The following is a 23,242-nucleotide window of genomic DNA, read 5'->3' as shown; positions in this document are numbered from 1 at the left end:
ACTTGATCAACAATCCATAACCATACTTCACACAGTTCCTTTAGGGAGATAATGCGTTCTTAGCTAGAAACTAGTCAATCGTTCAGGTATATCTTTCAAAACAGAATTTTCATATAAAGGACTTCCTAAGAGTGAAAATACCTGAGGAAAATACTGACAATACATGCATTAATACTATTATGTCAGGTGAAGAACCTCGGAAAGAGTTCAGAAATAGAAAAATATATAAAAGAAGAAAAGCAATACCCGTTCTCAGCATACTGATAATCCCATTAGACCCACAACGATTTTCCTCTTTAAGAGCTCGGTTTTCACGAAAAGAATCTTAAAACTGAGCAACATTTTTATTTGAACACGCACGAACGCTGCAAAGTCCTTTTCCAACTGAAAACTTTATACTTTGCAAAAGTTGTTCAATTTAAAATATGAATCCTCATTCTTTGCGACGCAAAATTATCTGAAGGAATGTGTTTTAATTTAAGAAAGTGTCGATGTGTTTTGATACAACGGAGTTTATATTTCTTGAGTAATAAATTTAATAACATACATAAGTAAATGAAGATTACTTTTCTTTCAAGCATAAGATATATAACGTCTGGTTCACCTGATGCTGAGTGATACCCTTTCATGATCATACAATTTGAAAGATTAATGGATGTGTATTGTCTACCTTTGTATTAAGAATATAATACATATAATAATGTAGTAATAATATCAGCCCTCTAGTTTCCATGAAGGTAACATTACTGAAAAGCCCAGAAAGCTATGTATTAATAATAATGGTCACGGTCCTCTACTACTGAAAGAGATTAGGCCTTAGTCCACCACGCTGGTCTAGTGCGGATTGGTAGACTTTACACACATTCTTAAAATTCCTATAGAGAGCTTTTCAAATATGTAGGTTTTGTCACGATGTTTTCCGTCACCGTTAAAGCAAGCGATAATAGTGTATTATACTCTTTTTTGAAAAGTGTCTCATGTTAATCTGAAGGAAATAAAATACCAATAGAAATGTTATAAAAAAAATATTCAATCAATAAGTGCCATTAAAATACATTTAAATATTACATTTTAAATTTTCCCGCGTAAATAAACGAAAACGCTAGAGGCCACGTTGCTGACGTCATCTCGACAGTAAACATCAAGTAACAACCATCGATACATAGGTACTACGTACTAGATTTGGCGTTCCGAACATTCACTGTGTTCAACTGAATTGAACTATTCAAACTGATTTTACTATCGTGTCAATATATCGTGTCTATAGAATATACGTCAATGGTAACAACGCTGTACATAGAGAAAGAGGAAATTATTACAATTAAAATGAGCTACTATCCTTATAATTAGTGTTTTGTACCTGAATGTAAGAAAACTAGTATAAAAACGCCAAAAAAAATGTGGATTCAAGTGCTTTGGTTACAACTTGCGGGAAAAAATTCAAATTTATTGTCCGAAAAATTTGTCTATTTCAATATATTAGAAATAGTGAACACGTATTGACACTTCAAGTAGTTTACTGCCTTAATGACGTCATGTCATGGCGGCACATATTTGTAAAACAGATTAAAAAAAGTCAAAACTTGGAATTGAATTTAAAAAAATGTGCTAAATGCTAATTTTAGTTTTTGAAGCGTATAAGAAATGAAGAATTTTTAACACAAACCATATAAAATGTGTTTTTTATTTAAATACACAAAACTAATTTTGGGACTTCATTGTGATTATAGGTCTTATTATTATTATTATTTTTTATTTATATTATTTTAAATTTAAGTTAATAATCAATGTAACACTAACTTTTCGCACGACCTCAATACGTCTCATGATAAAATTATCATAAGAGTAAAAATAAAATCCACAAAATTATATTTATTTAAATATGACATTCACATAAAAGAAACCACTACTCATAATTACTATTCGAAAGAGATTAGGAATCAAAGCGCCATTCGACTGACGAAGGTTGATCTGTATGTATACAATAGCTGATTTTCTTGTCACGGCGTTGTTCAATGAAAACTTTAGACGTTCCTATCACGGATCGTTGGTCTGCCTAGTGACGCGGGAAACGAGAATAGAACAGGTATTTCGTTCAGACCTTGTTTTGTAACTAGCGATAGATGAGAAAATAGACTTAAAACAAATTAAAATAGGTCATAACATTAGTGTAGAGTTTTAGTTTTTCTATACATAACTGTAGAATATAAAATGTAACTTACTATCGATTTATTCTGAAAATTTCGTAATCTAATAGTTGGTTATGGAAATTTCTAAACCAACATTATGTTTTTTTTTTATAAGGCACGGCAAAGCGACCCACTACACCTAATGGTAACTGGAGTGGTGTCCAATAGAATATCGACTGACGACAGATGATTATCCCTCAACAGTCGACTCAATTATGACGGCCTGTTGGAACCGAATATAAATAGGCTGATCCCGGAACGCGACACACTTACGTGGGCCACTATGGCGGGTTTTAACACCTTGTGTACGGTGGTCGCTATCCGAGCGGATATAAAATATATCCTAACAACACCAGAATGAATGGTGAATAATATTTTATAATAATAAACACATAACTTCAAGAAGCTGGGAGTTCTTATCGTAACAAAAACATAACCTCAAGAAGCACGTAGTAGAAATTAGAAAATTAACAACGGTCTAAGCAAGAAGTTATCTAACAGTTGCCATGTTCTTAATGATTTAACACGTGGAAATAACAGCATTCCGTGTCCCGGGGATAAGAAATAGTTTCAAAGACAATTTATTTGTCACATTCATAATTAAAATAAAAGCAATTCTGTATCTATTTGTTCGTCGGTGTAATTTTGTTGTTAAATGATTATTTTCTTTATATAAATATAAGTAATATACTTATAGAATATTAAACACTTAATTTTCGATTACTCCTGAAATAGTTAACTGCCTTACTTTAGCTATTAACTATTATATACTTAATCTTAGTTTCCGCTCTCATGGATATTTGTTCAAATTTAATAATATTATAAACAAAAACAGACAAAACGAGCAAGCCTGTCGACTGATGATGAACGACGCTACTACTATAAGATCAGCCCTATATTATAAACTATCCCACAGCTGGGCATGGGCTTCCTCTACTACTGAGAAGGATTAAGGCCTTAGTCCACAACGCTACGTTTACTAACAATAACAACAGCCGAAAACATTATTTTCTCGCCCATTAAACAACTTTTAAATAACATTTACGTAATATAACCGTAATATCTGCCTCCCATACTATACTTGTATGGAATAGCATAATAAATCAACCCTTCACTGGGCCCATAGCCTTCGTTATGGCTCTCTGGAGCCCAAGTATATGACACTCGTAGTAATACAACCGGTAGGCCACCCTTCATTAATTTTTCATGCCCCGGTCTTACCCCAGTCGCAACGCCGGTCTTTCATATCCACCCGTGACAGTTTAATCAGACTTTGTTATACTTTTGACTCATTAAAGGATGAGTGAACGTTAATTTTCAACTTTAATTGCAAGTCCTTAATTCTTAGTTATGTACATGAAATTATGTTCGTGGTTGAGTTATTTTGAGAAGAAAATTTCGCACTAAAGGGAATAAATTATAGTGCATTTTCAACGGAAAAGTTTTGTGTTGTGTTATGAAATATTCATGTTCGAGGTTATTTAATATTGTGTGATTTTTTAAATTAAAATACTATATGTTTTACTATAAAATATGTTGTGGTAAAGAATTTAGTAAAATAATATATTTGGCTTAGCACAGTGACTTGATTATAAAACATTAAATTCTACAAGAAACAAAAAACCTATCAAATAAAAATTTACAAATGTGAGAACACATAGGCATAAGCATTGCGTTAACAAAGGCCATAGTTTAAGGTTCTCGTTGCGTAGAGCGTACGCAGGTGTATTTACAAGATAAAGATCTATATGAGACGGGTACGATACACCCACTCCAAACTAATATCTCCTAGGTACATGTACAATCAGCAACAAAACTAGCTGAACAAATTCAAAACTTCAAATCTTAACATTCAGTTTAACTGACACATTGCTTTTTTATTAACCTAAATAAATTAAACCCTTTTTAGTGTATTTTATTGAAAAAAAAAATGCAAAGTACACAAAAAAACACAGGCAGGCGATTTTAAGTTTCTTTATTCAGATAATTTCGTTTCTAACAGTACCAGACATACTATACCGACAAATGGCTTCCTAATGGATCGTACGGACAGAGATGGATGTACAAAAATTGCTGGAAGGTAACTTTGTTTGGTATACGTCATTGGATCAGGCGATGGCCGAATCGTGCCGTAAAAAAACCTACGCGCCCTTCACGGGTAGATCCTACCTTATCTATGACAATAAGTCATAAAACACACATAAAAAAGACCCAAAGTGTTTTCACGTTCAGAAATGTTGGAAAAAGACAGTAAAACAGCTTTTATCGTCGAAAATAATATTCAAATTTATTCACCATTACAGACCGACTCGCTCATTAAGGTCAAATTTGAATAATTTGGCATATTTCTGCGTAAAAGGTATTAGTATAGCGAATAGAAATCTATTTATAACTCGGTTGTCAGACGAGGCTATACCAGAAATACTGTGTTGGAATATGATTTCGTTTTTTTTAATTAAGTCGAAATTACTTTAATATGAAATCGAACCCCTTCTTGCTACTGTAACAAAAAAATCAAGCGACCCAATATAATAAAAATAATATCAGCCCTGTATTATATTAACTGTCCTACTACTGGGCACGGGCCTTCTCTGCTACTGAGAGGAATTATGCCTTAGTCCAACACGCTGGCCTAATGCAGCTTGGTAGACTTTACTCACAATCAAATTTCCTATAAATAATTTCTTAGGTATCTAGGTTTCCTCACGATGTCTTCCTTCACCCTTAAAGCAAGCGATAATTCATAAAGAGTACACACATTACTCTTTAGAAAATTCAAAGATGTATGCCCTAGGGTTTTGAACCTACAGATATTCGTCTAAGCAGTCTCTTCCATAAAGGCTATGGCCGCTCTTAATAAAAAAGACCCAATAAAAATCCAATATTACAATAGTCTTCCAATAAGTTGCAATATTCTATACGTAGATTTTACGGAATAGCAATAAACCGGCGAATAATAATAAAATCTAATTGTGAATTCGCGAAACACGCCGCTTGTATTAGATTAGACAAAAACTTACATTAACACCTCTTTGGTGGACTGCGACCGTTTTATTAAATTTCATGTTACCGTCCAAGTTTTAATTAGTGCGACGTTACATTCACTGAGTTGGAAAACGTTTAATATTTCTTTCACGTACTTTATGTCACCTTTATAATGAGAAAACGGAAATTTATTCAAGTGCCCATAAAATTATTTCTTATATCGCACATGTTAATTTATAAAGGTTAATTGTGTTATTTAATTATGTACATTTTTAAAATTATGGTAATGGGTTTTGGTATATTATAAAAATAATAATAAGTGACCTTCTTGTTAACATCATATATGTATTAAAAAGAAAGAAATATTAGTTATACTAAGCTATTATGGTGCCGTGAAATGGATGCTCAATTGGCAAATATACGTATAATGTAAGACAGAAATTTAAGACGTTTCTACAATTAATATGAATATGACAATACATAAGGGTACCTCGCTGACAATATCAAAGTCATTCCTAGATTAACATGTATTTATGTATTTTTCTACGCGTGAGGCAAAGTGAGCCCAATGCACCTGATGGGAAGTGGAGTGGGGTCCAATCCAATTACGACTGGTGAGAGATGATTACCCCTTGGCAGTCGACACAATTATGCTAGCCTGTTAAAAACGAATATCGCCGGACGCGACACGCTTACGTTGGCTACTATAGCGGGTTTTAACACCTTGCGTACGTGGTCGTTATCCGGGCGAATATAAAATATATCCTATCACCAGCAAAATGTATGCAATTAATAGTAAATTACTCAATAATAATGAAATAATGACCATCATATTATTATGACATAGCCAGCGTGTTAAACAAATCGATGCTATTAAACGTAAAATAAACATTAAATTCTAAATTTAAATAACGCATCAATAATCGGGTTTATATCCAAAATTATTGACAGTTATTGAATAAACCTTTAGGGCATTATCGGCGGTGGCGAGGCGAAAGCTTTGGTTTACCGCATGTCAAAATTGCGTCGGTTATCTCGCGCAAATAAATGAACGCGTCCGAGCATACACATGCAACGCCATTATATGTGCCAGCCATTGGTATCGGGTACTTGATAAAGTGTCCGCGCGGATCGTGTTTTGGCGCTGGAACAACGTACACGACGCAATTCATTTACCGGTGGTAGATCTCTCATATGTGAGTATCCATCTGGGTAGGTACCACAGTAATGTCTATTTCTGCCACAAGCAGTAGTGTGTAGTCACTGTTGTGTTCCGGTTTGAAGAACATTCTAGCCGGTGTAACTACTGGGCATTCTAAGACTTAACATCTCATGTCTCAGGATGGCGAGCGCAGTGGAATACCAAATAATACTTTTTAATTCAAGGTGTTGGATGGTGTTTCTACTATTTATGGGCGGTCGTATCGCTAACCATCATGCGAACGGCAAGCTCGTCTCGTCATTCAAAGCAGTAAAAAAATACATGTATACGTATATATCATACGTAAAACTTGTTTGAAAATAATATTGGTCCATATGTTTAACATATTATATACTTTTTTTTTATATTTTCTTCACAAAATATACCAATACAATATATTAAAGCTTTAACCTAATTTCGTCAACAAACAATTTCAATGAATACTACCCAAACACAAAGGACTATAATATATAAATCTAGATAGGTCAACTAAATCTCAATATAAAACCATTTACGGAAACAGCGATATATTTATCTGGACGTTTTATGAAACATTTAATTTCACGCTACACCTACAACGTATTCATCAATGCATCAATCCGTTTACGTGAATTGTCCGCTCGGCGAGTCCGATATAAATCGTTCGCGCATTGAATATCGCGTAAAACGCCTCAGCTGGAATAGGATGGATTCAAACACTGCGGAATAATAAGGAAAGGAAAACCCAATTCTTTATCATACTATAAATCTTACTAATGTTATAAATACTTGTTGAAGATATTTTTGGAAAAGGTCTTCAGGCAGGAGGGGCTGCGGGCAGCACGTAGTGTTAGCCTTAAATATTTATCATTGTTCTCATTCTTCATGTCACAAAACCCTCGTTGAAAAAATATCTAGTTTCCAGCGAGACTGAACGAACCTGCATAAATTAAGGAAAGTGGCAATGTGCGGGGGTCGTAACTCGCAGAATGAGACCTTTAGCAACGGGTTTGTAACCCTGACTGCGCGCCGGAAGGTGTAGGATTGTCTCCCACGGGAAAGCCAGAATACATGGAAGGTTAGAGGTTTAGAGGAAATTGCGAATTTTAAGAATGTTGTTTTTATTTTCGCTGAGAATTAACCAGGAGTAGTACGTATTTAAAAGTATATTGTAAATACAATAAAAATAATGCCAATCCCATGAACAAGTCGCCTTGACTGGCGTAGCAATACTGTTTCAGAGAAAACCAACTGGCTTATAATTAAACGATTGTTCTTACATTTGCGCGTGGCCTATGAAAAACAAACATCAAATCACATGAGTACCTAAATCATAATACCAGCCCTATCCTACTAATATTATAAATGCAAAAGATTGTGAGGATGTGATGTGATGTATGTTTGTTTGTTCCTCTTTCACGAAAAAACTACTGAATGGATTTGGATGAAACTTTACAGTAATATTGGTTATACATTAAAGTAATATATAGAATACAATTTATAATGATTTAGTGTAATTTGGTCATAATATAACAATACATATCAAGTAAGTCAGAAAAAAATATCCCGGAAAACTCCTTCACGCGTGCGAAACCGCCAGCAAAAGCTAATATTATATACTGCCCACTACTTCCTCTTTTACATAGAGAATTTAGGCTTTGTTTAACCACGCTGATTAGTGTAAATTGACAGACTTCACCCTCGAAATTCTGATGGAAAATTATCAGGTATGTAAATTTCCTACCGATGGTTTCCTTCACCAAGCGAACGATAATTAGTAAGCAATACAAACGTAACTTCGAAAAGTTGGAGCTACGTGTTATAGGTTTTGAACCTACGGATATTCTCAGCAGATCATTTTTTTGTTTTCGCGGATGAAGTGCCTTAGTACAACCGCCCAGCTTTCTTGGGGGGCGGACCTGCCATTCCTATCGTTCATTATAACAATATTTTTTTAAAATTATTTATGTATCCTGATACACTCAAAACAACCCTCGCCATCCTGATGGCGAGGGTTGTTTTGAGTTTAGGCTGTATCCCTTTTAATGACCCAGTCCTGTCCACAAGAAAGAATAAATATTCTCAATATACCTGTAATAGCCTATAGCTATAATATATACCTATAGCTATAATATATCCCACTCCTAGCCACTACCTTCCTCTACTAAGAGAATTTGTCCCTTAGCCCACCATACACATAAAATAAGAGCTGGGAAACTTCACAAACCGTAAAAATTCTTAGAAAACTTATATTAATTCTCAATTTATCGGAAAAATCCTATCACTTCTAATTTCGTAAAACAGTTTCTCACAATCAAACTAGCATAATCCTAAACGGAACAAGGAAAATAAATCTTAGTACGATGACACAGGGCACCACAAATATTATACCAACATATATCAAGAAGGGGAACATGAAATAGAGATAGGAAGCCGGAATGTCACCGGAATATGATTTGTAAGTTGTAACGTCTACATTCATCCGACAATATATATTTCACTCCTTAGGTACACATAAAACACAAGTGTATTGTTTTTATACATTGGTGATATCTTAAAAGGATTTCTTGTTGATTTTTTTTACTGATGAAGGTAGAAACGAGCAACATCCCTTGGTGGTAAGCGAAACGATTATCCATGAACAAAAGACCACCCGAACATTAGACACAAATCACTGTGTGATATTGTACTACCCTCGTCACTTTACCAGATAAGATAATCCATAATCCCATAGTTGCGCAGACTCCAATATCCCTAAAGCAAAGCCTAATATCGTTAGCATACTGTTGATTAGCGACAGAAATCGTTATTGCAGTGGATACCCGTACGGATCTTCGCATGCGAGAGGCCTAGTAAAACCAAAGATTAATCTAGACTGTCTCAGTAGCGTAGTTGTTTTACAGTACGACTGCAGTGCTGATGTCTCGGGTTCGAACCCCAGGTCGGGAAAAGTGATTATGGGTGGACTCAGTATCAGATATGGAGATAAGCTACCTATGGCATATTGAGAAGAAATACGCACGGAGGAAAATAGGTACACCAGTTGCGTTTCTACCTAGCCCTTCGGGGATAAAAGGCGAGTGTGGATTATTCTAGAACCATCTATTCATTTTATAAAACATATATCCAACTAAAACTAGACGAACTTTTTTCATGTTGTTCATGTCATGTAAAATTTTAACAACTAACTCACGATCCGTATAATGGAATTAACAACGTAGTCAAAAACTGGAGCGCGAAAACTAACGATACATTAGCACTATATGTCGCGAAATTGAGAGAAATGTCCAACCTGCGAGCGCGAATTGAGATTAATGTCCAACATCCCGGGAATAATTGAAAATAACTTCCTTCTTCGTGTTGATTCCAAAAACGGAACTAACCCAAGTTTTTAACATAAAAATTTAGAAAGACAATACAAAGTAAGTTCATCTAAATCTAGTTCTACTCTACATTCTGCAGACATAGAAATATTCTCAAAAATATATAAATTAGTATTATACAAACGTACATACGGACCCTGTTATATTATACGCTATACTTAATAATAATTATTATTTTTATTCAGAATAATAATTATTCTTACTTCATTAAAATTTGTGAAATTAACTACTTAACAATAATTTATATAAATAATAATTTTATTAATTTTACAAATGCGAGAGCTTGAGATTTCTAGATGTTCGCATGTTTGTGCGAAGTAAACGCCGGCACCACTGAAGGGATTTCCTAAAAAATTGGCGCACGCATCATGCATATTATTTAACACATTGACTACTTTTTTATCAGGAAAGTATACAGTGACTTTTATTCCAGGATTTTTTTAAGATCCGAGAGCAAACCTATTTACTAATTAAAAGAACCACATAATTCCCCCGCCCATAAAACACACGCCTTAATCCCCGAACAAGTAGACAGAGGTGCAACTAAAGCACCCATTTTTGCGCCTTTGTGTTTCATCCCATGATGTGATGGGGGCGAGCCCAACACCATACCAGGCACAAATTCCGGACTGCGAGCTGATATTCTTCGGAAATTCCCAATATCACTTTGCCCGACCCGGAATTCGAACCCTGGACCTCTTAGTGCCGTACTGAGTACGAAATACAACTACGCCAATGAGGCAATCACGTACATAATTCCAAAACTATAAAATATTTATACCAGAGTAGACAACACAGAACAACAATTGAACAGAACATTCTGACATGCATTACAAGAGGCCTACAATCAGCATTAGGTGAATTTATTGGCTGAAGAAAAGAAGAGAGAGACAACACAATCCATCTAATTAAAAGTAGACACACTTTAAAACCCACACGCCGCAATAAATTTTTTATTTTGTTTACTTAGTTAAAGTTATCCCTCACGAACCAGTTAACCAAGTTTAAACTACTCAAGTAAAAGTTGAGGATATTTAATTTATCCCCACGGCCTTATCTCGTGGTAGGAACAAAGGTATACCATTACGAACTTAATCTAAGATAATCGTCTAAGTTTCTAGTTATTTTATTCCAAGTTGTGGGAGATGCTGGCTGGAAAATGCTAGGTCATAGATATCTAGGTTATACGTTGCCTTTGACAGTGAAATTAATAAGTATAATAAAGACCTGTTTCGCAACTTCTGAATAAATGCTAGTAGTCACATATATTTAGGCCAAATACAAGTCACACCTCTAATCTATGCTTCCTACTAAATGGTAATAAAATGTACATTAGCTGTTTAAAACGAAACTGACAAATAAAATTTACTTGAAATAAAATAATATAAAATTCAAAGGAAGAACCTTTTATACATTTATAAATAAATAATTTATAAACATTTTGTTCTCTCAAAGGACTATATTTTAAGATAATTTTGCCAACATCCATGACACTTATATTAATTTTAAACGCTTAATACTTCTACACCAACGGATATAAAATTCAATTACACGAACATTAACTAAACGACCTATTTTAAGACCGACTTAATGCAAAATGATTGTAATGAAACCCACGCACGTATTTTCTAAACGAGAAAAGGTTAATTGATTGTTGTATAAAACGAGGGTATTTTCACAGAAATATGTACTTCACAAAATGTCAAGTGCGAAGATAGTTTGCGACTTCGACGCTAAATAGTCTGTTCCTAGGATAAAAATTTGCCTGTATCATTCAAGGGTAGCTTTCTACAAATGAAAAGAAATTCAAAATCAATTTCAATGATTACTTCTAAAACCCAAACTCAGCCTTTTTTTGTTTCATTCTTATTATTTTCCATTCTCAACGACTTTTTTTGTCGTTGAAGTACTTTGGTTAAACTTTTTTATAGTCAGCTCGCTAATGGCTTGACCGCAGTATTGAATGCGCATAAACAGGTAATTTGTATTTCTTGATGGTCGGTTCAATTATGCGTTGCGTCTTCGAAAAGCAAATATTTTCAATTTCGGAATAAGTAATGTAACTCAAGTATGGGTTGGTTTGTTAACCAACCCATACTCATGGGTTGTTACCCATACTCGCAAAAAGCTAACTTTTGACGTAAAATCAACGCATTAGACATTAGATACGCACTGGAATTAGTGTCCTGAACTGTTAAAAGGTTTTTACCCATCACTAGGACAGCCGGACTGATTAAATAAGTCAATGTCTACAAACTTGTATGGCTTCGAAGAATGTGGACTAAATAGAAGTCCCAAAAGCATTCTGTCGTCACAAAGTCTATTTTCGTGGATTGAGTTTGACTTAAGCCGCATTCACATTAATCTGACGTTGTGTCGTGATCCTCTCTGGCGTGATGGCTACTGTTCACATCTATATAACCTAAGATGTTTTTATTACATAGATACGTTGTCCGAGCTCAATATTGGCAAGAAGAAAGTAAGGTAATTACCCGACATTCACCTAGTCAACTACCAACCACTGTCGCGGCTAGTCGGCTTACTAACTTTTGGTATTTTAATAAATAAAATGCCTTCCTGTGTTTTTAGACGATGAACAAATTATACTCTAACTGTGAATGAAAAAAGCGTTTCATTTCATACGTTAGTAATAAGTATACATTATTAACTTATTTTTAACTAATAAATGCATTTTATTCGACTGTCATGGCGACGGCGGTCGACGCTCGAGACGTATCAATGCGAGCTGTAACTGTGGATGTATATATATCCTTTTCTAACGAACGTATGCCTAATCTTTGTATTCCTTCTTCGAGCCAATTTGTAATTATATGTATAGGTATGTGACTATAGTGAATAGTGCGCCGTTTTTATGTGCAATTTTGTTAGGCTATGACGCGTCTATTTATACAACGTCATTGTATATAACCCTTTATGATGCATTTTTCAATCAGTTCCGTCTTGGCTCTCGGAGAATTTCTATTCTAAGTATTGTATTCAGTTGAGAACATATATTATGGAGAAGATATTGGACAACATGAAAAAGGGTAGTACTAAAGGTTTTCTTTATAGCCAAAAGCAATTAAGGCAATGTAATTAATGTTATAATAATTGACGTGCCACAACGCTTTATAATAACTACTACAAATAGTGCGCGTCGCGCTCAGCGAAATAAATGTATGTAATATTTTCGTGACATATTACTCTAACTCATTAAACTACGAAACACTATTACAAAGTTTCTGCTTGAGGACAAGTCTTTTACATTATTCACTAACTCAGTTATACTCTAGACTTCACTTGTGTACACTAATTACGTAAATGCTGTAAAACATGGATTTAGAGCTACCATCGCATTCTGAGGATGCAATTTATTTACGTGGGATTGTTTGCCTCAAACGTTCGATTTTTAAAAAGAAATTATTAAAAGCCAAGGAGTTCTTTTTCTTATTCCTTTGAATGACGAGACTAGATTGTTTTTCGCCTGATGGTAAGCGTTACGATTGCCCATAAACATTAGAAACACCATCCAACACCTTGAATGACAAAGCATTGTTTGGTATTCCACTGCGCTCGCCATCCTGAGACGTGAGATTTTAAGTCTCATTATGTCCAGCAGTTACACTGGCTACAATGTCCTTCAAACCGGAACACAATACTCACTACACACTGCTGTTCGGTGGCAGAAATAGACATTGCGGTGGTACCTACCCAGGCGGACTCTCACATATGAGAGACCTACCACCAGTAAGATTATATAGAGAGGCCATTGGAAAGATTTACATACAAACATTTTATGCTCATGCGATGATTAGGTACTCAGTCTACCGTGAATTAACAAAACACCAATTAACTTGTAAAATACATAATATTTTGTCCATATCGTGATTTGCACGTTTTTAATGGCGCATATTGACATATTATGTCCTATAAATATATATTTTTGTATTAATATCTAAGGACGCTGCGACATCTTGTCAACGGACATTTCAAATAAGACGACTTATTACCAATTGGTAATAACTTTTTGATCCCAAATTTGGTCTTTATGTTCGGTTTATAACCAATTATAGCTACTGTTTAATGTCTTTGTTAAAAGCACATTCCAATAAATATATCATCTGTTTGAACCTGATTGATATTAGCTGGATGAAAAAATCATATCAAAGGAAACTGAGATATTGAGATGTTTTGAAGATCAGAACTCATAAATAATTAACTTAAAATATAATCAATATACACTGTTATCGACTCGATCAGTAATTTCTATGGTAGTCACGAAACAATATTTGTAGTGTAAAATTTCGAACGACAAACATTGTAATAATTTTGCTCTTGAGGTGTGTGCCATCTGTTTTAATGAAAAGCATGCTTACGTAGTTCCTGAGATTAGTACTATATTAGTATGTATGTTACAAAGATCGTCTCTAATTAACACATTACCAATTTTTATCTTCTTCACTACCTAGTGATACTTATCCTATAAACGTCACAAGCTAATTTTAAAATACCTATAAATAAATAACACTTCTATCTACCTCTGAAAAAGGATAAGACGTGATTGACTATGCATATTATATGTTTATAATATATACATATATAAATATATAAAAATAAGGTTAAGTACACATCATTACTCATAATCCAAATTGCTCACAAAAGCGCTTGTGAGCTGTTCATATCTCAAGTATTTCAGCCAACGCACCAAAGGCCCCCTTACGATTGACATAAAAGGAAATTTTAAGAACACCCTCTTAAGGAAATTGTGCGTTTTCTATTTATAAATCAAGCTATAGTCATTCATTAATTTTTTGCCTCCAATAACCGAATGATTTTTTATGTTTAAGCGAATGTTAGACATCGAAATAAAACTGTTTTCCCGATTTTATCGTGGTTTTAATAAAATATTTTTCCCAGAAGGAAAATTCCTTGTATTCCGTTACTTAATAAATAGCAACTAAGATTGTTTCTTGTAATTTTTTATGGCGGGAACATTTGGATACAAATTTTACTGATTTTTCTTACAAATTAAAAGCACTCATAGCTTACACATGAGTAGATCAGACTGTCGAAATGAAGGTTCCGGATTCAATAATACTATTAAAATAATATAAAATAAATGCTTTATTCATCACGTAGGCGAACATGGTTGCACTTATGATAAGTCAAGGTACATGAGTATATTTAATTATTACTTAATTAGATTAGCTTATATAAACAAAGACGATTTATATTGAAAATAAAATAAATGAAAAATATACTTAGTAAACAAAGAAGCCAGCTCGGGCTGGCAGGGAAGAAGAAATAAAATGATGTATATATGTATTTTTAAATAACAATAAGGGAGAAACGCGTCGCGATCCTCACCGGTGAGGACATTAAAAGCCCTAACCTACCAGCCTTTCACTAACTACCTAAGCGATGACTACCCGAAGAAGAAAGGCAGAAAGAAACTCCGGGCTTTATTTTTTGTCATCAATTGTCCATTCTTTTATAATATTGTTATTAAATATATATTTTTGAATAAGTCTTTTCTATACAAAGTCTGATTAATTATATAAGCTAATACACGCACATCACGTAAAAGTGCGGAGAAAATCCACATAAAAGTATTTAACAATAACTAAAAATTAACGAAAAAAAAACAATACTAAAAAAATTATAAAAACTATGAAACAGTCAGTGTACAGCGTGCATACGCCTACATTTACAAACATAATATTTTCATTTCATATTTTGTCATAGATCTATTTATATATTTTTTTATATTCTCCTGGGTACATTTGACATCTCCTACATTGGAGCAGTATATAAAACAGGGCTTTTATTGACAATATAACATTCATTACCAGCGTATTAAAATGTGTAACGAAAAATCTAGATAGCAATATGCCAATGCAGTCGAGATTAGCTTGACAAATGCTTACATGAATAACAAACGCTATCTGGTCGTTATGTACGGAAGCTAAAATACCTGTATTTTATCTAATAGCGGTTATTGTCATAATCATTATCATTTACACCCATCATCATGAAATGAGAGACGTTACCGTTTATGTTCTAAATGACTTGTTTCACATACACACACATATCACGTCTTTATCCCCGAAGGGATAGGCAGAAGCTCAACTGGTGCATCCACTTTTCAGCGTGTGTATTCTATCCCATGATAGGCGGCGATCCTATCGCCATATTGGGCACAAATGTCAGACTCCGAGCTGATGAGAAAAACCAAATATCACTATTTCCGACCCGTGGATCGGACCCGAGACCTCGTCACTGCAGTCGTATTTACTTTTCATTCCAGGAAAATACTTACCATAAGTGAAGTCTCTAGCAAAAGTTTGCTATTTATAATAATCACATTTCACCCGTCTAGACAGTGGGTAGTAAACCGGGCGGTACAAGTCGGGTATAATGTAAAACTCCTGTGAAACCTTCCAGCTCGTTTAGAAGTTTTACACCTGTACATTAAGCAAGACCGTATGCCGTAATAAATAATGTTCAGAACTACTCAGCAAACTATTCTCATGTTACTCTCATCAAGCGGAATATTGGACACGTATTACGTCGTTGATTACATACGAATCGGTTACGAAGCTTTAAATAGCCCGATCATTGGTATTTTCTGTTGAATTTCGAACGTTATTTTATAGCAAATAATGAAAAGCCGTCTGCCCACAGTATTGTCTTGAAATATAAGGTAATTGATATTTTACAAATTGGTTTTTTGTACTATTAGGGTTTATGTTACTTTTTATTGATTTTTTAAATATTTCTTTCTCTACCATATTTTTAATAATGACATTTTTATATAAATAATGGTGATAGGTTTTTCATATATGAGAGTCCGCCTGGTATGTACAACCACAATGTCTATTTCTGCCGCCAAGCAACGGTGTGTAGTCACTGTTGTGTTCCGGTTTGAAGGACATTGTAGCTATTGTACTGGACATAATAAGACTTAACATGTCATATCTCAGGATAGCGAGCGCAGTTGAATATTAATCAATACTTTATAATTCAAGGTGTTGGATGGTTTTTACTGTTTACCGGCGGTCGTATCGCCTAACATCAGGCGAACGGCAAGCTCGTCTTGTCACTCAAAGCAATAAAAAAACGAAATGAGTTTTATATCATATTGAACATTTGTTTAAGCAAAGTAACAAACAAGATTTATTTTGCCAATAAAGTAGCAATTACAATACAACAAACAAAACTTAAGCTCATGTGAGCCGCACTCACCGGTCACCCAGCGTATATCTAAGAGAGACCGACATAAATGTGGCAACCGCCTACATCTCTCGTTGGCAGACATTTTTTAAACTTTACTACATTTACAATAAGGTCCAGTATTCATTTTACCGTTTCGGGACAAAAGTACCCCCATAATAGAATAAGTCCGCTTTCACATATAGCAATCATATTCCCCAAAACATTACAAAAAGTACAACAAAATACATTCCGAGCACGTAGCGGTAACTTGATTTCGTACGAGACGAAAACAATTAGATGTTTCTCAGAATAAGGCATACAGCTGTATCATAAAATGTAATTATAGCGTACGTAAAAGCTTCGTCACAAGAACTTGGGAGTCGAAAAGTTTCATGAATGGCCTAAAATTAGACAGATTCTATGAAACAGCTCTGGGGACACCTGCAAGGTGGACAGAAGACTTGATAAAGGTTGCAGGAACACACTGGATGCAGGCCGATTTCGACAGGTCTGTCTGGAAATCTTTAGGGGAGGCCTATGTTTAGCAGTGGACTTAAATGACTCATGATGATCATATTGATAAATTTCGGACACGAGAAAAAATATTCTAGCCTGTTGATAGTGGAATAGACTGTCGAAACGAATGTCTGCAGGTTCAAAACCTAAGTAGTTTGCTCTTAGGTTTAGAACTTGCGGACCTCTGACTTTTCTTAAAGTATGTGTGTATTCTTTGTGAATTATAACTTGCTTAGCGGTGAAGGAAATCATTGTGAGGAAATCTGCATACCTGAGAAATTCTACTAAGAATTTTAAGGGGGTGTGAAGTATACCAATCCGTACTAGGCCAGCGTGGTGGACTAAGGCCTTATCCCTCTCAGTAGTAGAGGAGACCCGTGACCAGCAGTGGGACAGGGTATAATACAGGGTTGATTATTATTATATTATTAAGCAATGATAATAATTAATTCACAGTTTCCACCCCATCAACTTTTACAAGTCGCTAATTTAAAACAAAACACCGACTTCGTGCTCGCATTGTTTTGTTTTTGGCCTCCATTTTCACGGACATTATTAAAGGTCAGTGAAATAATTACATTGAAGGTAAATTAACGTACTCTTGCTGAAAAATGTGTTCGACCGAACAAATTAGGGACGTTACTAGCGAAAAATCTTTTTTATAAAAACACGAAACTGTACTTAACCGTAATGGAAACTTGAGACAGATTATAATTAATAAAATTATAAAATTAATGTACTATCATTAACATAAAAAGTATTCGTGTATTAAAAGTTATTTCATTGACATCTTTTTGGTGACTGATTTATAGGGTACTTTTAAAGCAATGAAAAATAGCAGTTTTTGGCTTCGGGTCTCTATTTATAACTTATTCACAATAATAAGCAACCATTTCGTATACTTAAACAAATATAATACCGTCACGCTTGATTAAATTATATTAAAGCCAATGATTTATTTACAAATACAAGGACTTATATGAAGAATAGAATAGAACACAGTTGTAAGGAAGGATGACATTTCCCAAAGAGGATCATAACACGACTTATAAGTACTAATAATATTATGCCGTTTGGAAATCTTTCTAATGATAATTAGATTTACATAAATAATGAAAGCCGACAAGAATCGGTTTATATGGACCCTTCGCCACTGGAAAACAGCCCAAAGAAGATAACCAACAAGGTCAATTATCCTTCATCACACAGTCAACGTGTGCCGCATGAAAGTCAGTTACGAACGAAAAGCAGTCTACGCTCGGCTTTAACCAAATCCGACTAATCAATAATGTCACTTCATAGATTATATTACACTGTATAGGGCGTAAATTCAGATCTAATTCCAACTCGAGCTGTATTTAGACTATTTTTAGATGCTAATATTGAGTTTTAAGTTTTAATTGAAGTTGCGCCAGGCACGTAGAAAGTAGGCATAAAATATTATGACAGTACAATAATACGTTAGGTGACTTCGATGTACACAGGTACGTAGTTAGATGATAGACGTAGATGTGACAGTGACGAACGAGCGTCACCGGATGGTTACCATTTCGATTGACCACATTTTTTTACACGAGCACCGCAAAATAGCCCCTCTGCTCCTGATGGTAAGTGGAGTAGGGTTCAATAGAATGTCGACTGCCCTGATGATTACCCCTCGACAATCGATACAATTATGCCGGCCTGTTGGAAGCGGATATACACAGGCTCATACCGAAACAGGACACATATACATGAGGCACTATATCGGGTTTTAACACCTTGTGTATGCAGAACGTTGTCCGGGCGTATATAAAAATATATCCTACCACCAGTAAAAGAAAAATAAAATCCCAGATAAATTTAACCCAAATCAACAATTGAAACATTGTACGCAAACAGAAAAAACAAAGGCTTGATGTCTTTCATTGTTGTTCTTACACAAGAGTCCTGCTTTTAGCCACTTTAAATTATCTAATACACAAGATTACAAATTTTCTCACATATATTTTAACCCAAATCAACCATGAAACCGTTGTATGGTAAAAAAAACAAAGGCTTGATGTCTTACGAAATGTTCCTACCCAAGAGTCCTGCCATTAGTAAGGCTAGTAAAGTTTCGCTACGAATAAACAAAGAGAACAAAACATAACGTGCATGTTATAACTAGCGTCTAGGACACGCGCCATGCACTTGCTTTGTCCTAGTTCAACACGCAACGCAAGTGACACGTTTTATTTAAATTCCTTTTTTTCTCGGTAGTCCAGACAAATTAACATCTAAGTTTGGAATAATTCGCATAGAGCTGAAAATTGCTATAGACGTTAAATATGTCATTAAAAATAAAATGCCAAAGTCCCCATCAATCCTCCGTGTGCAAAAATTTTTTGCACACGTACGATCGAATTTTTCCTAACAGGTTTTTTATATCTATTTTGACTGGACTACGGTAGTTTTTGCCTAACACTAAGATCTAGATTAATTGCATTCAAAAAAGCAATGACCAAAATAATCTAGCAAATGTAACGTTTACCAATCGGACCATCACAGTTCGAACATACCAACAATTAAAATACACATCACGCCTTTGTACTCGGGGGGTAGGCAGAACTGCGAAAAAGGTATCCACTTTTCGCTAAGTCTGTGCCGTCCCACGATGTACCAAGAGCCATATCGGCCATAAATCTTAGACTCTGCGTTGATAGTAAAAAAAACAAAATATCTCTTTGCATGACCCGAGATTCGAACCTGGAACCGCAAAGCAGTGATCGTATCGTGCACGCAATACAATGATGCCACTAAGGCAGTTCATACATATAGAGTAAACTGCTCCAAAACTAAACATAGACACTATATTGACAGATAAAGTGTATAATATTCTGCCCTAGCTGATCCTACAAAATGAAACAAACAAAATACTAAAGACAATACCTTTAGTACCTACAATTCGTACATCAAAAAGTAGCTTAACAACACATAAACTTATTCAGTTAAAACAATAACTGAAACTAACATTTCATAAAATACGCGGCGGTTATCACTCTCTTTCCTAGTCAACAATCAAACAGACTAAAACAAGACACTACCCCGAAGCAAGCCGAGGCGGATGTCGGATGACTGCCTCGCAGTATGGCAGCGCTCAGGTCCAAGATTCGAATCCCGGGTCGGGCAATGTGATATTTGAGTTTTTCTCTAAGTGTTTCTCTAATAAGTGCCCGATATAGCGAATCAGCGATAGGCTCGCCCCCTATGACATCATGGGACGGAACACACTGGGCGAAAAGTGGGTGCCCTGGTTACACCTCTGCTTACCCCTTCGGAGATAAATACGTGATGTGTGTGTAAGTCGAGTCCGATGAAAGCCGATAACGAGTTTTCGTACAGAAAGGTGTGGAACTACACATTACATATAAATATAGCGGCTTCAACGGCTACGGACAATATTTGCTGCTTAGTTTCTCCCTACTCGTGCGTAATTAAGTCGTGTATCTCTAACTATATCAGGGCTGCGCTATTATTTCTGTCTCAGGACGGCCGGCTTTACATTACCATTATAATTAAGTCGTGTATCTCTAACTATATCAGGGCTGCGCTATTATTTCTGTCTCAGGACGGCCGGCTTTACATTACCATTATAATTAAGTCGTGTATCTCTAACTATATCAGGGCTGCGCTATTATTTCTGTCTCAGGACGGCCGGCTTTACATTACCATTATAATTAAGTCGTGTATCTCTAACTATATCAGGGCTGCGCTATTATTTCTGTCTCAGGACGGCCGGCTTTACATTACCATTATAATTAAGTCGTGTATCTCTAACTATATCAGGGCTGCGCTATTATTTCTGTCTCAGGACGGCCGGCTTTACATTACCATTATAATTAAGTCGTGTATCTCTAACTATATCAGGGCTGCGCTATTATTTCTGTCTCAGGACGGCCGGCTTTACATTACCATTATAATTAAGTCGTGTATCTCTAACTATATCAGGGCTGCGCTATTATTTCTGTCTCAGGACGGCCGGCTTTACATTACCATTATAATTAAGTCGTGTATCTCTAACTATATCAGGACGGCCGGCTTTACATTACCATTATAATTAAGTCGTGTATCTCTAACTATATCAGGGCTGCGCTATTATTTCTGTCTCAGGACGGCCGGCTTTACATTACCATTATAATTAAGTCGTGTATCTCTAACTATATCAGGGCTGCGCTATTATTTCTGTCTCAGGACGGCCGGCTTTACATTACCATTATAATTAAGTCGTGTATCTCTAACTATATCAGGGCTGCGCTATTATTTCTGTCTCAGGACGGCCGGCTTTACATTACCATTATAATTAAGTCGTGTATCTCTAACTATATCAGGGCTGCGCTATTATTTCTGTCTCAGGACGGCCGGCTTTACATTACCATTATAATTAAGTCGTGTATCTCTAACTATATCAGGGCTGCGCTATTATTTCTGTCTCAGGACGGCCGGCTTTACATTACCATTATAATTAAGTCGTGTATCTCTAACTATATCAGGGCTGCGCTATTATTTCTGTCTCAGGACGGCCGGCTTTACATTACCATTATAATTAAGTCGTGTATCTCTAACTATATCAGGGCTGCGCTATTATTTCTGTCTCAGGACGGCCGGCTTTACATTACCATTATAATTAAGTCGTGTATCTCTAACTATATCAGGGCTGCGCTATTATTTCTGTCTCAGGACGGCCGGCTTTACATTACCATTATAATTAAGTCGTGTCTCTCTAACTATATCAGGGCTGCGCTATTATTTCTGTCTCAGGACGGCCGGCCTTACTTTAACATTATAATTGTAATTCGTGCCCCGAAGTTAGTACGCAGCGCCATAAAAGTTAGTTGAATAGATTCGGGTTGCTTCGTTGTGCCTAAACTGTAATCGTAAGAGGAAATTCATTGCTATTGTGATAATTATATTTCTTGGAATAATTGTATACTTTTGTCTCTGACTTCTTTGTTATGAATAAATTAAGTCACCTCCCCGAGTAAACGGCCTTGAGCAATTCGTTCCATAGTTGGCGGCGCGGCGTGAATTATGAGCGAGGATTTGCAAAGATTTGCGAATAATTTCTTTAAAAAAACAATTATAGTTATTTTTGAAATTTTTATACCAACAAAGTAACCCTTATTAAGTAGCGTTTGTTGCAAATTAAGTGATGTGTATTTATTAGGAGATGAACAGAATCAGCAATATTAGTGGCATTGTCAGCAAGAAATTAACAGAACAATAAAAATATAAACAACCAAAGTAAGGAATTTTTTTTTAGAAATATGATGTTAAATTTTTCCTCTATATGTATTATAAATTCTAATTTAGAATAAATTGATTTTAAAAATACGGTTAGCGGTTCGTTTTGGTTGGAGAAGGCCCTTCACAGACAAATATCTTTCATAATTCCTCCAACATTTTCAAAATTGTATCAAATACTGTTGAGATACTGATGTTAATTTTGTAAAACTAACCCAAGGAAATTTTAATATTTTAAATCATCACGAAACCCTGACAACCCTAGACAAAATACACACAAAGGCTGATTACTAATTCTATTTACGGCTGACGATGTTTGGAGTGATGTCTAGTGGACTGACACTAAACCAACACTCGTAAGGGTCACAACTCGACCGATTCCGCCCACAACACGGGTCCTTTATTGTGACCACAGAAGTATCGGCATTTATAAAACTATATAGATTTTTGGTGTAGCCCCGGTTGGTTAGAATTTTTTATGGTTTCATTTCGAACAACCACAGAAATATCGG

The 23,242-nt window shown here is 35.2% G+C and overlaps 1 protein-coding gene across 2 annotated transcripts in view; it reads right to left on the bottom strand.

The window, feature by feature from the left end:
- LOC115442358 (leucine-rich repeat-containing protein 70) overlaps positions 1–23,242 on the bottom strand; it is a 144,145-nt gene that overhangs the window by 35,249 nt on the left and 85,654 nt on the right. The gene's annotated exons all lie outside the window — the stretch shown is intronic.

Source organism: Manduca sexta, chromosome 17 (genome assembly GCF_014839805.1).
Source record: "Manduca sexta isolate Smith_Timp_Sample1 chromosome 17, JHU_Msex_v1.0, whole genome shotgun sequence".
NCBI classification, from domain to species: Eukaryota; Metazoa; Arthropoda; class Insecta; order Lepidoptera; family Sphingidae; genus Manduca; species Manduca sexta.
The sequence above is the reverse complement of the archived record's forward strand: the minus strand, read 5'-3'. Positions and strand labels throughout refer to the sequence as shown.